Source organism: Carassius auratus, chromosome 4 (assembly GCF_003368295.1).
Source record: "Carassius auratus strain Wakin chromosome 4, ASM336829v1, whole genome shotgun sequence".
Lineage (NCBI taxonomy): Eukaryota > Metazoa > Chordata > Actinopteri > Cypriniformes > Cyprinidae > Carassius > Carassius auratus.
The window spans coordinates 9,401,942-9,418,291 of NC_039246.1; the positions used below are offsets into that span (position 1 = coordinate 9,401,942).

The 16,350-nt window shown below is 37.3% G+C and overlaps 1 protein-coding gene and 1 long non-coding RNA gene across 2 annotated transcripts in view; one reads left to right on the top strand and one right to left on the bottom strand.

The window, feature by feature from the left end:
* The window catches only part of LOC113068563 (antigen WC1.1-like), a 79,342-nt gene that overhangs the window by 34,942 nt on the left and 28,050 nt on the right, over positions 1-16,350 (bottom strand). The window lies entirely within an intron of this gene.
* Positions 11,121-12,246, top strand: LOC113068322 (uncharacterized). Its single transcript, XR_003279514.1, has 4 exons — positions 11,121-11,160; positions 11,254-11,359; positions 11,590-11,688; positions 11,876-12,246. It is a non-coding gene; the product is annotated as an uncharacterized LOC113068322 (long non-coding RNA).

Genomic DNA, 16,350 nt, shown 5'->3' on the forward strand with positions numbered 1-16,350 from the left:
TTGTCCATGATCTCCTCCTGAATGACCAACAGATACAGCAGAAAAATAGTGCGCTTTAGTGAACTTTTAATTGCTTTTCTATATAATGTTGAACAGAACACAGTTACTCATAGTAAGGTGAACTCATGTCTGCATGTTCATCAGCAAGAAGCTCCTCACCATCAGGAAAGTCTGCAGTGCTGCTCTCACCAAATGGGTCCTCTGTTATTACCACAGCTGTTCTGAGATTATGTGTAGGCTGTTATAGTGATATACATCAAATTAAATAATAAAATATTTACATTTATTCATTTAGCACAGGTATTTTTTTATTATCTTAAAAATGAGGAACACCACAGGAATTATTTATGTCATATTATTGCATTGAATAATGGTTGTAGACTAATTAAGTACACAATGTGTCTATAATGTGTGTGTGTACACTACATATGTCTGCACACATGGACAAACTCATACTTACCTCATCATATACAGTCCAGGACAGCAGGATCATCATGTAACAGGAAGGGCAATGGTATAATTTCTCTAAAATAAAAAAAATAAAAAAGAACTGTTAATAACCTATAAATGGGGTTAAGTGAAGTTAACTAAAGTTCGGGAGCAGGGCCACACCTCAAACAATCACCTGACTTCCAAACCTCCATATATACCGGGCCACCTCACACCGCTCTGCTAGTCTCGTTCTCGAGAACCCACCCTTCCCTCCCTTTCTCATCCATTCAACCAACCTTATCCCACATTATATTTCTATCAGGTTGTATCAGGGGGTCCTCATTGTCTGGCCTAAATATACGCTAGAGACGGTACCCCCACCCTGAGTCTCCCTGAGCCATCAATTCAAGATTCCCTGATCAACCTGACCATCATCCCATTCCCTCGACCCCTTCATCCTCTTTCTACTCTTCCCCAGTTGCATAGTTGGTTTGTGGCGTGGTCCTAGCTAGTGAAATAATTGAATGTTTTAGAAGGGTTTCTGGTGTGTGTCTGCTACCGTTCACTTAATTACACACCTGCAAAAGATGGGGTACGTCCAGAGAGGTCTGTTTATTGTCAACCAGCATCAGACTTCAGCAGCTGTCTGTCCACTGCCTCACAGGTGTCCACTACAGAGCCACATTTCTTCATTAACTGCTGAATAAAAAATAACATATGGGTAGTTTTTTTTATTGTTTAATTCAGTTCAGTGTAACAGTGTATCATATATAATTTTGGATTAGGCCAAGCTGAAACACTATTTCAGTTATTTCAATGTCAAATAAATAATGAAATACTTACATGGTGCTGCTCTGTTAAGCTTTTGAGACTTTCAGAGAAGTCATACTGGATTTTCTGAGGAGAGTTTAAGTACTTAAAACCAGTTTAAGTACGTTATGTGCAAATGTAACGTACGTTAACATGGATGTGTAACGTTAACTATTTAACAAACGTAAACGAAAAAGTTACAATCAATAAACACATAAACACGTAAACAATGAATAAACACGTAAACATTTAAACATCATGCGTAAACCAAACTAATAACGTTAATTATTGTTTGTCCCACAAAGTGCTTTAGACTCGTAAGCATCGCGGCTATTAAATTAATGGTTAAAACAAACATACAAAAAAAAAAAAAAAAAAAAAAAACATAGGCTACAGTCTAATGTGTCAGTGTGGGAATTAGTATACAAATAATAAACCTGTGTATTTATTTCGGAGTCTTTACTCACCTTGCGCAGCGGTTGTTTCTTACTCTCTTTGATGAATGGAGCTTGGAGCCGTTACTTCTTTGTATTTGAAATCTCTCTTCCACGCACGCGCGCGTGAGCAAACAGTAGGAGCGCGAGGACGCGTCCAAACCTCATGCATTTTCTTCTTGACAACAGTTGAAAAATTATTTCTGAATAATTTAAACTTATTTTATTAGGCAAATTAAAAAAAAAAAACTCTAAATATTACTATTGTACCGATTGTTATAATTAGAATATTTTTTTTATTAAAGTAGCTAATGCGTAATGAGTCATTTAGTTCAATCATATTTCTATCCACCTTCAAATGATTTAACATTTAGCCTATTTCAATAAAACTATTTTATTTATTTATTTATTTATTTATGTTTTGACAGAACAAGTGTGAAGATTTTTACATTTAGTTTTTTTTCACATGGAAAGTGCCACAAAAGTCATTGTTCCATCACATTCCTCAAAAGTAATTAATAATAATAATAATAATCAGTCAAATTTCATTTTTGTCACATGAATCTCTTGGTTCTTCCAGATGCTGGCTTTTACAAGTGAGATCTTCCAGGAACCACTTTAATGTTAACAGAGCTTACAGTAACCCTTTTTTAAAATGTGAGTTCCTCCAGGAACCTTCAGAGCACTTTGAGGTCTCAGTGTAATGAAAGGGTGACTCCAGAACCTCAGAACTGGGAACAAAGTGCTTCGAGGATCCCATGAGTTCCTGCACGAACTGCAAAGACTCTAATGGTTCCTCCTGGAACCATATTATGAGAAAAAGAGCTTTGAGGCACTTAAAATACATTTTAAGGTTCCTGGAGTACTCAAAAGGATACCTGATGCACCTTTAGTTTTTACAGTGATATGGCCTAAAGTTGAGGAGGCAAGAAAGAAAAACTTGAAAGCATCCCTTCGCGACGGATATGCAGTGATTAATGGTCAGAGAGTGACAGCTTAGTTAGTGGTGAATGAAGTGATAGCTTTTGAGTTACTTTAAATCTGTGAGGAGAATAGCTTCAATTGTCTACTAAGGCACAGTTAGGCTATGTCGTATTCAGGATCATGCGATTGTATGGATCTAGGTATTTCATTTAGAATTCTATTCAAAGTTAATATCGAATATATTATTTGTACATCATTCTTTAAGGCTTATTTTGAGTTCGGTTTTATCGGCCTTAAATGTGTTATTATATGCCTGTGTAAGAGGAACGATATTTGATCTTCTGCAAAATCTGTAATTAGTTTTTTTCTTCTTCTTCTTCTTCTTCTTCTTCTTAATTCAAGTTTATGTCTTTTTCTCTGTTATCTCTAAATGTTCGAGGTATTAGGTGTAATGTTAAACGTAAGGCACTTTTTCTTTTTTGCAAGGAGCAAGTAAAAGTAAATTGTTTCTTTCTTCAAGAGACTCATTCAACTGATGTAGATGTGAGATTTTGGAAATCACAATGGGGTGGAGAGGCTTTATTCTCTCATGGAACTTCTCACTCAGCAGGGGTCGCTTTTTTGTTTAAATGGATGGACAGCAAAATTGTTGCAAGTTCAAGCGATAATGAGGGTCACTGGATTATGGTGGTTCTTGAATCAAATGAATGTAATTTAATTTTGATAAATGTTTATGGTTACACTAACAAGGCCGCTAATAAGTTGTTTTTTCAGAATATGGCTACAAAAATTGATGTCTGGAAGAACACATATTTTACAGATAAAATTATTATTGGAGGGGATTTTAACGCTGTTCCAGATGAATGGCAGGATAGATACCCCACTCCTTTCACCACTTTTTCCTATAACCCCCTGATTTATAATATATCTCAGTTTCTTGATTTAATTGATGTTTGGCGTGTACAGAACCCACATAAGAAACAATTTACATGGGGTTCCTTTTCAGGGCGCATTCAGCGTTCCAGGTTGGATTTTTGGTTGATAACTAATCTTCTTTCTTCTACATTTGATTGTAATATTTCTCCTTCAGTTTTAACTGATCACAGTGCCATTTCACTTTCTCTTAGGAGTAATGACAGCTCTACGTCTACCAGAACTCACTGGAAGTTTAATAATAATTTACTAAAATGTGAATCTTTTTGTAATTCTATTTTGTTAATGATTAATAATGTTAAAACCATGTCTGAATTAACCTCAATTGGCAAATGGGAATGGATCAAATTTAATGTAAAAAAAAAAAAGCGATTAAAGAAGGCAAACAAATTGCAAATGCTAGAAAATTTAGGCAGACAACAATTTTATCAAGACTAAATTATTTCAGTAATAAAGACATACTTAGTAAGAGTGAGGAAAAAGAACTATACTCTTCAATCAGAGTTAGATGATTTTTATACAGAAAAGGCTAAAGGAGCATTTATACGATCTAGAGCCAGGTGGATTGAGGAAGGGGAAAAAAATTCTTCATATTTCTTTAATCTAGAAAAACAAAAACAAGCTTTGAAAATTATTAATAGACTTAGTATTGATAATTGTATAAGCCAAGAAAAAACACTAATTGATGACTACATATATTCCTTCTATAACTATTTATATAAATCTAAATTTTCAGAAAGCGATTGTGATCTCTTCTTCTCCTTTTTAAAAGATAGAGTTCCTATTATAGACTCTGATTTTAGAAATATGATGGATGCTGACATTGAGATTTCAGAATTAGACACTGCTATAAAGCAAATGTCTAATGGAAAGTCGCCAGGTATTGATGGCATCACAGTAGAACTATATAAACACTTTTGGCACGAAATAAGAATTTTAGTTTTTGAAGCACTAAAGGAATGTATAGATAAAGCTGAATTATCTCCATCAATGAAGCACGGTTTAATTATTCTAGCTCCAAAGTTGAACAAAGATAAATTATTTTTAGACAATTGGAGACCAATAACTCTTTTATGTAATGATTTCAAACTGCTCTCTCATGTTTTTGCAAATAGATTAAAAAAGGGTATTGGTGAAATTATCAGTGAAACACAATCTGCTTTTATTAAAGGGAGAAGTATTCACAGTCATATTAGACTAGTTCTTGATATGCTTGATTATAATTTTTTAATTCCCCAGACAAGCTTACTTCTATTTCTAGATTTCTTCAAGTCATTTGATACCCTTGAACACTCCTTTTTGTTTAGATCCTTAGAAACTTTTGGTTTTGGCCCTATGTTTTGTAAAGTAATTTCCATGTTTTATAATGATATTTTTAGTAGTGTTTCTCTTAATGTTGGTTCATCACCCAAAATCCAAATTAAACGAGGAATTCGTCAGGGATGCCCTGTCTCACCATTACTTTTTAATCTTGCAGTTGAACTTATGTCTTTATTCATTAAAAACTTTGAAGATAGTATAGGCATAGATATTCTTGGTAGAACCTTTACTATAAGTCAATTTGCAGATGACACTCTTTTATTTCTTAAAAATAAAGAGGTACTTCCATTAGTTATTGAAAAAAATTCTGTTTTCTCAAAGGCATCAGGCCTGACTCTAAACTTTAAAAAATGTGAATTAATGGCAAGCCGGCTGAGGAATGTTCAGTTCCAAGTGTATTTGCATCAGCTTCCTCCTCCGTATCACAACCTGTAAGTGTTATTAATAATTGTTGCTTTTATGTTTTATGTAGCATGCTTAATAATTGTTTGGTTTGTTGTGTAAGCACCGTTTAGCTTCTAGGTCTTCAATGACAATTGAGATATGTGAATTGTTTGTCGTTGTTTTCGGAGTTTTCTTTAATAGAGTCATACCTCGTAGTAAAGGAACGTTACTGCATTTTTTTTTTTTTTTTGGTAAAGACGTTATGTTTATGCATCGAATTAACGCAAACAAAGACTGATTGTGCTTTTACAATATGAACTCTGGGCTATACTCGCTAACATACCATTGAATTCCTTATCTTATTTTTAATTTTTTACTACAAACTACAAAGCAGTGGACTATTATCATTATTATAACACAATTTAATTGATAAAATTAAATTGTGCTCCGTGTTAAACAATAAGTATTATCTCTGTAAACACTGCTAACATTTTACTTATATACTCACATTGGTCAGAATATGTGCACCAATGTTTTAATAAACTTTTATATTGTTTTTTGTAATTTTTACGTAAATTATGTGTTTTTATTCCTTTTTATGCACCAACATTTCGTTAACAAATAAATTATTTGCTTTTATTCTTTCAGAGTAAATCATATCAGAGCATGCATTCAAAGTAGAGTTTTACAATCTGATGTGGCTTGTCAGACTGCCTGTCCACAAACTGTTTCTGTGACGACGCAAACAGATGAATTTCAGAAAAAATCTGTTGGAACCCAACTGTCCTCTAGTACAATGAAGAACATTCACATTCGGAGTACAGGTATACATTTAATAAATGTTTTATTTATTTATTTATTTTTAAAGATTTTAATATCACTTTTTAAATGTCATTTTTTAATATAAAAATTTTAACGTAATTGTATGTTATTTTTAAGGTTCACAGGCTACAGTTGCTTGTGTGACTGTTGGCACATCAACCACCTGTGATATACCGCAGGGATCCTCAAATCTGGACCTCAAGATCCACTTTCCTGTAGAGTTTAGCTCTAACCCTAATCATACGCACCTGAGCATTCTAACCCATGCCAATCAATGTCTTCATTATCATTAGAAAATCAGAGGTAGCTGACTTTTATCAGGGTTGGAGCTAAACTATGCAGTGCATTGGACCTCCAGGGCAAGATTTAAGGAACCCTGATATACCGTTTGCATCAACACCAGTAAAGTCTGGTTTCAGACCACCAAAAATACCTCTGCTGTTGGAAGAAGAGAGGGGAGAGGAGGAGGAAGAGTCAATATGACTATTAACAAAAAAATTAGAAACGTATTGTAGAGAAGCTGTCCTTTACTGTGTCTTCTGTTATTGCAGACTGTATCTTGCTGCGATTCATAATGAAAACGCCAACAGAAAACAAGCCACAACCAAGGCAGGACAGGCGGTGTACCGATTGGTGTTCCCGAAATCAAAAAAGGGCAATGTGTAGCACGGCCATTAAAACAAAAGTCAAAATATAGTAAGTAACAAAACATTTTACTAAAAAAAAATTTTAAAAAATTTGTCAAATATTATAAATGTGTAATAAGTAATGTAACATTTAAATTACAAACACCAACTAAAAAATAAAGATATTTTAAATTTGAAATAAGTAATAAAAAATTTAATGTTTTTATTACAGCTTATGTTGATGAGCTACTGAAGCTCGTATTTGAAGAAGTGGTCATGGACCCCTCTACATTTGTGGAAGAACTGAAATCAGTCCCCATTCCAAAGCCACTTTGTGCAGAGTTTGTCAGACCATCAAAGGTGGAAGCAATTGCCAGCCATGTTTCAAGATTCAGTCAAGCGGAGGTCGAAAGCCGGTGTACTCTCCAGTCGGATCTGGAAACTCCTGGTGTATCAGGTTCACAACACAGCTCGGAAGGACAACCCGGACACTCCGACCCAAGTAGCCCCAGCAACAGCTAACAAAGCTGCGGTATGCCACATGGTGGAACTTTCTAAAAAAATAAAAGACTTTTTTTTTTCTATGTGACCAAATAAGATGATTACATATTGTTTTTTTGTAAATAAAGATTAATGAAAATAAAAACATTATTTCAATTTCATCATTTACGTGTTCAACTAAAAATATAAGTATGTTATTATATAGATTTGATTATTTGTAGTAATATCAAACTATACTTACTCCTCTGTGGTTCTTCGCCTTAGACGGCCATAGTCACATCTGTATATGTTATAGATGTTCTGCAGTACATGCATATTCAGACAATTCGGATCAAAGCCTGGATGATGCAGCATGCATGTTGGTGGGACTGGAACTTCGTTCATTTTTTTTTACAACCTATATTGAAAAAAGGTGTATCATCAAAGAACAAGTATAAGTCCATGTATGTATGTGAGTGTATGTATATGTGTGTGTATATATATATATATATATCTATATATATATATATATAGATAGATAGATAGATATGTGTGTGTGTGTGTGTGTGTGTGTATATATTAATTAATTTCAGGAATTCAACTTAAAATTTGAAAATAAATCATAGACTCATTACAAGCAAAGTGAGATATTTCAAGCCTTTATTTGTTATAATCTATGATTATGGTTTACAGCTTGTGAAAACCACAATATTATAATCTCCGAAAATTTGAATATTGCATGAAATCACACAATAGTTTAATCCATGGACATTTAGAGCACTACATTTCTTCCTTATATATATATATATATATATATATATATATATATATATATATATATATAGAATGTGTTCACTTAACGTAAAGATTGTGATTTTAATCTATAGGTTTACATGTACTAGTTTCGAAAGCACAAGTATTGAATAAACAATAGATTAGCATTACCTGTCGTATTTCTTTGCAGCAAACATTTTCTCTCTCGCTTGGCATTTTAATGCAGTTTCCGCACGTGCGCCTAAAAAAATCGCCGATTAATTCATCTGTAACTTACGTTACACTTTGATAGCAAAATTATTTAACATCATATTTAGCCTGCTCCATTGGGAAGTGACAAAAACCAAGGTAACGTTACATTGATGTTTACCATTGAGAAATCCTGCTCCAGTCGTGGTGTTTGCGATTGAGTTTGTTGATCATTCGCATCTCCAGACGTTTCCCCTTCATATTCAGACTTGAAGTGATAGGGTAAAATTGATGCCATGTTTGTTCATACACTTTGATGGGCGTTCCGTTTCCGAAAATAATCACATCGGACCAATCACCGCAGATTAGCGTCACGTAAAGGCGGGGTTTTGAAAAGTGAATCACTAAACGAATCATTTGAGAATCGCTGTCAAAACAGGTAAAAATAAATGCAAATTATAAGAAAACTAAACTCTTTTTTGTCCTTGCATGCATGCAAAACTGTTGTTGGGGACTTCTAAAACAATATTTGGAATATTTTAAATGCCAGAAAATAATGTTATTTTAATAATGCTCTTTAATGATATGGAGAGAAAGCGCTTAAGATTTATTTTCTCTTTAAAGTGTCGACGGGTATGTCATTAAATGCTATTGTTCACAAGGACACAGAATAGCGAGAGCAGCAGCTGTAGACCATAGACCCAGGCCAGTCTTTGAGACATAAGTAGTCAAATCAGGAAATGATTCCTCTGAGCGACCGAATGCGCGGCCATGTTGAGTGTACCAGTGTGCGTTTTGTTGAATGGCGAAATCGAATATGTTGCCCTCACACAAATGGTGTTTATTTTGAATAGTAATGCCTTGGGACCATCCTTACGTCATTATTGTGCGTCTTTCTTTATGCGAGAAACAGACCGTTTCGTAGACAAATTAGAATATGTAAAAGTGAAACATGGCCATTTAAAGCAAAACGCAAAAACTAAAGGTCCAAATAAAGGAAAATACTTCAATAGCAAATGTGCACATGGTAGTTTAACACACAACGCCAAAAAGAAATGAGTTCCAGAAGACAAAGTTTTTGATGGTTGTTTGAAAGAAGGTGAGTAGTCTATTTTAAACATAGCCACTTTTTCAGAAAATGTATTTTAGATGTATCAAGTTAACACTGAATAAACAAATCTGACATCTCGTCAGTGTCAAATAAAGACGTCCGAAATTAGCAGAATCTGTTTAAAACGCACGAGCCCATTTGTTAGATATTTTACGTTGCTTTAACTTTGGTTACGTTTTGGAAAACGTTACTAACATATTATATATATATACAGGGCCGCGGGAAGTAATTTTGAAGAGGGGGTGCTGTGAATTTTTTTTTTTTTTTTTTTTTTTATTTTTTTTTTTTACAAAAAACCTATGAGCCTATAGGCCTATTTAAAATACATTTTAAAAATAAATACCTTGAGATTTACTACTTTATTGTCATATACACTTCAGTGCACAGGGTCTGAAACACACAGACATCAGTTCTCAGATATGCGCAATGCCTTATTAATCTGAAGCAGAAGCAGAATCAGAAATAATAGTTTAATAATCGAAAGAAAACGAAATAATTACTTTCATTACAATTTCAGATAGCCTATACATACATGCAACTTATTTAGATACAACAAATAACATTACAACAAAATATAATATTAATCAAACTTCACAATAACGCTAAAACAATGCAATCGATTTGGGCAGCTGGCTTGAGTCACTGTACGTTTGTGTCACACGCAACTCTATAAACTCCAAAATCTTTTTACGTACACCACAAGGAAATAATCTCTGACTATTTAAGCAATTTGTTTATTGAACAGTTCTCCACATCCATTACGCAAAAAACACACGCACAGTATAAAGCTTTCTGTCTCCATCTCCAACATTTTTACACTAACCACAAGGAAATAATTTCCGACTATTTAAACGTTATTTAACAGTTCTCCACAACCATTACGCAAAGAACACACGAACGAAATAATACTCTCCATCTCCATCCCCACCACCTTCCAAAAATATACTATAGTATACTAGCTACTTACAATTGCTTGGCTAGTCAAAGCTGATCCCACACTTGTTGCCAAAAAAATAAATGTTACAATCGCGGCAGCACAATGCTCTTACCTGAGCTACATGCAGGCGGGGTGCCCTGGTTACAGGTGTCCAAATGTCGAGGTGCGCTGTATTATATAAAGATGAATGTATTCTGCATGGAACGAGCGGGAAACCTCGTTACTCGGCGACCAAACCTGCCTGCCTGACGTTGACAACTTAACTTCCGAACCTGTGTTGATTAGGCCTCAAAATATGAAATTAAAATCCAAAATATACGTAATAGACTGCGTGTGTCAAAATCATTTTCTAAAATATTCATAAGGAATTTATAAATTGTGCAAAATATTTTAATAGGCCTACATTTTTTTTATCTCCTTCTCGTCACTAGGGGGTGCTGCAGCACCCCCAGCACCCCCACTTCCCGCGGCCATGTATATATATATATATATATATAACACGTATTTTTCTTATATAAAATGCCACAACAGATTAAAAAAATTGTAGTCATGTGTCATCGACCAACATAAACAACAAATATTTAACTAGGACTAAAAGTAGAGTAAGTTACTGTTTGAATCTCATGTCCCTCTCAAACTTTCTCAGGTCAGGGATTTGCCTTCAAAAGGAAGAAGAAGATGAAACATGAATATAACAAACTCAGAAAGGAGAGGAAGAAAATGCAAGCATCACCAATCCAGTTAGAGGAGGAATATCCCAAGCATCCGAGACATCTGTACCTGGCTGAAAAAGAACGACTAGATGAAGAAGAACAAGAAAAAAAGAAGAAAAGATGTAAGGGGAGAGCAGTAGATGAAGAGACAGAGGCAGATGATGAACTAAAAACTGTGTTAGATTTACCTTTTACTGAGAAACAAATCTCAAACACAACAACTGAATAAACTACTGTCTTTGATTCAGCTAATGAACCAGCAGTCTGACAGGTACAGTAACAGATATATATATATATATATATATATATATATATATATATACACACACACACACAAAGCCACATTTCTGATTTGTGTCTTCAGCTCCTAGAAGACTCCATTCATCCAAAGGAAGCAGTAAATGTCATCGTATCAGAAGACAAAGCAAGAACATGAAAGGATAAAGGAGGAACGTGCAAGAAAACGAGAAGTGAGGAAATAAAAACTGTCAAATGTTTTCTCAGTGCTAGAGCTAACAAATGCACTTCTTTAATCCAACAGTATGATGGAATTGTTGTACAGTTTTCAATTTCCTAATCAATCTCATTTGTGATGTCATTAAGGAAGACTCGTTATGTCACACAAACCAACACATTTTAATCATCCTTTACATTCTTTAGCAAATGATTTATGTATGTTTTATTATGCGTGTCTGTGTAGGAATTCTTGAAAGACAAAGCTCAGCGAGAGGAGGCACTGAAAAATATAAGGAGAAGAAAATGGCCACATATCAGTTGTTGAATAGAAAAACTAAGAAAGGTAAGCCCAACCTCAATCTGCATACAGAGCTATTGCTGCAAAAGATTCTCAAGCTCAGCACAAATAATTCACTATCAACCATAAAATGAGACTGTTTAAAATTAAAATGGACCATCACACAATAAACTGCAGTTTGGGTGAGTTTTTTTATTGACCACAATTATGTGCATAACTTTGTCTTTCCCAGTAATGTCTAACCAAGATGGTGGGATCTAACCAAGATGGCGGCGCGTCCACACGCAGCAGCTTCTCTCTGTCCGGACAGAATGGTGTTTTTGTGCTTTATGTCTTGTGAGTCGCAGAGTTTTTGTACGTCGTCATCGCATCTACCTGTCTGTAAGCGCGCATATAGTCGCGAGTTTCTGCTCGATGTTGGCAGAACCGCATTTTTACAGTTAAACTCCGCGCATGCGGAACAGCTACGGGATCTCGGTCTGCTACGGAGGCCTTCACCATCACCAACACCCACTACTGCATCTCGCCCACAGCGGAGGCGCCACAAGCGGTGTGAGAGGAAGCAGAAGAGGGGGAAGCGCGGAGGTATCCGGGCTAGGCTAACGGCTAACCCACACAAGCCATCTATCCCCACCATAGTACTGGCTAACGTACGCTCGTTGGACAATAAACTGGATTACATTCGATTACTACGCTCAACTCAGAGGAGTTTAAGAGACTGTTGTGTTTTTGTGTTCACGGAAACATGGCTCAGCAACAGCGTTCCAGACGGCGCTATTCAGCTCGACCAGCTGACGTGCTATCGAGCGGACACGGGCTTTGTGTTTACATCAATGGCACGTGGTGCCGCGATACTGTTGTGATCAGCAAACACTGCTCACCCCTGGTGGAGTTTATGATTATTAAGTGCCGCCGTTCTATCTGCCGAGGGAATATACTAATAACATTATCAGCAACAGGAACAACGCACTAAATGAACTGTACCAGCACATCAGTGAGCAGCAGAAAGCACACCCCGATGCTTTTCTCATCATAGCTGGGGATTTCAACCATGCTGACTTAAAGGGTGTGTTTCCAAAAATACACCAACACATTAACTTTCCAACACGAGGTAATAACATTTTGGACATTGTTTACACCACACAGAGAGGAGCTTACAAAGCCCTCCCCTCCCCCACCTCGGAGCCTCAGACCACATCACTGTCATGCTAATGCATGGATACAGACCACTCATTAAAGTCGCCAAACCAGTTCACAACAGGCGGCCAGAAGGATCATCAGAGGTTCTTCAAGACTGCTTCAACACAACTGACTGGGACATGTTTAAGCAGGCTGCCATATTCAATAACACCACTGACCTCCAGGAGTACTCGGAGACTGTCACTGCCTACATCAACAAGTGTATTGATGATGTAACGGTCACAAAAACCATCACCGTCCGGGCCAACCAGAAGCCGTGGATGACAGGGGAGGTCTACAGACTCCCGAAGGCACAGAACGCTGCCTTCAGAGCTGGAGATGAGGTGGGCCTGAGAACAGCCAGGGCACACTCCAGACAACACTCCAGGAGGATAGCTCATCAATTCAGTGACAGCAGAAACACTAGGAACCTGTGGCAGGGGATACAGACCATTACGGACTACAAGCCCCCACCACGGACCTTTGCTCGCTTTGAGCAACAAAACAGCACCACTGCACAGAAGACTCCACCTCCTCCCGGCGACCAGGTGATAATGCTGACCCCAGACAGCGTGAGGAAATCCTTCAGCAGGATCAATGCACGCAAAGCTCCGGGTCCTGACAACATCCCTGGGCGTGTACTGAGAGACTGTGCAGCAGAACTCACGGATGTCTTCACAGACATTTTCAACATCTCACTGAGTCAGGCTGTTGTTCCCACATTTTTTAAAACTACCACCATCATTCCAGTCCCGAAGAAGCCATCTCCATCCTGCTTCAATGACTACCATCCTGTTGCACCTAACCCCATCCTCATGAAGTGCTTTGAACGGCTAGTCATACACCAGATCAAGTCTGCCCTCCCTGGACCCCTTCCAGTTTGCATATCGGTCCAACCGCTCGACTGATGATGCCATCTCCACTACCCTCCTCTCAGCACTCACACATCTGGACAAAAAGGACTCATATGTCAGAATGCTGTTCATTGACTTCAGTTCAGCATTCAACACAATCATCCCTCAACAGCTCATTTAAAAACTGATCCAACTGGGGCTCAACACTTCGCTGTGCAACTGGCTGTTGGACTTTCTGACTGGAAGACCTCAGGCAGTACGGGTTGACAGCAACACATCCAGCACCATCACACTGAACACTGGGGTCCCCAAGGATGTGTGCCGAGCCCCCTCCTCTTCACTCTGCTGACCCATGACTGCACACCTTCACACAACTCCAACCTTTTTATTAAGTTTGCAGATGACACGACTGTGGTGGGTCTCATTAGCAACAAAGATGAGACAAACTACAGGAGCGAGGTGAGCCGCCTGTCCAGGTGGTGCAGTGACAACAATCTCTCTCTGAACGTGGAGAAGACGAAGGAGATTGTTGTAGACTTCAGGAGAGCACACACTCAACAAGTTCCTATGAGCATCAATGTGGCGACTGTGGAGAGAGTGAGCAGCACCAAGTTCCTAGGTGTGCACATCACAGAGGACCTCTCCTGGACTGAAAACACAGCAGCACTGGCCAAGAAATCAAAACAGTGTCTCTACTTCCTCCGCAAACTGAGGAGAGCCAGAGCCCCGCCCCCCATCATGTACACCTTCTACAGAGGCACCATCGAGAGCATCCTGTCAAGCTGCATCACTGTGTGGTTAGGCGCCTGCAACGCGTCCTGCCGAAAGACTCTGGAACGCATAGTGAGAGCAGCTGAGAAGATCATTGGTGTCTCTCTCCCCTCCCTCCAGGACATTTATGGAACCCGTCTCACCTGCAAAGCCCTCTGCATCCCAGGTGATCTCACCCACCCATCACACAGCTTCTTCAGCCTGCTGCCATCAGGGAGGAGACTGCGGAGTCTCCAGGCCAGGACCAGCAGACTAAAGGACAGCTTCATCCACTAGGCTGTCAGGAAGCTGAACTCACTCCCGAACTCTCCCCCCCCTCCCCTCTTCTGCCCCAGGCACCACTGAACTATGAACACCCCCCCCCCCCCAGATACCTCCCCCCACTAATATACGATGACATGCACCAGTCACTTTGTGCAGTATTGGTCTGCTCACTACCTCATTCTCCATGGAACTGACGTCATCCCACTACCTCATCAGTCAATTAAATAAAATAACTGTTCTTGAGCCCTTTGCCACTTTTATCAGACTTAAGCTTTTGTTTTTGCACTAAATAATCTTTTATCTGCACTGCTGTTCACTTCATTGATTTGCTCTCTATCTGCCTTTTGCCTTGCACTGCTTTATTTAACTTTATTTTAAATTTTATTATATGTCTTTTTTAACATTCCCTTATTGTATAGTTGTATCTACATTTTATATTTTGATCTAGATTTTTAGGCTTTAATGTTATCTGTGTGCACCGGGGGTCTGAGAGTAACGCAATTTCGAGCAAGTTTGGAGCCCATGAAAGTGCGTCTAAATAGTATGCCAAATAAAAATTAAAACTTGTGGTATTGAAACGCAAAAATGGACTTACACAGGTTTCATGTACATATGATACCCCACAATCATAAACCTACCCATCGTGTAACATATGCACTCCAAAGTAAATTTTTGCATTTTAATACCACAAGTTTTTGTTTTTATTTGGCGTACTTTTTAGATGCACTTTCATGAGATCAGGTTAAAAATGCTTTCAGAAGATGAACTGCCTAAAAGTGCTTTCTTTAAACATTTATAGAATTTTGGGTAGCACTTTATTTTACAGTCCTGTTCCTCGTGTACATATGTACTTATTACAGTAATTACAATAACTATGTAATAACTAGGTACTAACCCTGAACCTACCCCTTAACCTAACTCTACCCCATGTAGTTACCTTGTATTACAGAACTTTCTTAGATAAATACATTGTAAGTACAATATAAGTACATGCACGTACACGTACTGTAAAATAACGTGCAACCGAATTTTGAATAATTTCTCTTTTACTTCTAACCATTCTTTTAAAAATACTGTTGTGACATAAGTGAATTCTATATTTTCTTTATTAGTTGAAAATAATTGATATCAAAATAAATGGACAAAAAAAAATACAAATACTAAGATTTGTTGATAAAGCATGAAAATTTTCTTAACAGAAGGCACTGATGCATTAGTAGCAATATAAGAAACTCTCAGTAGAACCAGTAACTGTAATGTGATTTCACAAACCGTCCTCAGAGTCATATGGCTCCTCCCTCATTATTTGACTACTCCCCGTCATCATAGTCTGTTTTTTAACAAACAAAAGCACATTTTCATATCATTAAATTATAAATATAATGATTGAAAGTAGATGTAAAAAGGTAACAATAACCAACCCAGCATATTTCTCTCATCTTCCCGACTGCTCTTCACATCATCACACTCCTCCATACTGATCTCCCTCTGATACACATGTGAAATAAAACCTCACATTGTAATGTTACACAGCTTGTGTCACTGATCTCTTTCTCCTCATGACTGTCTGAGACTATTAGATTAAACCCGTTAAACCTATGATGATTAATTAACGGTTTAATTATGTAACATGTTAAAT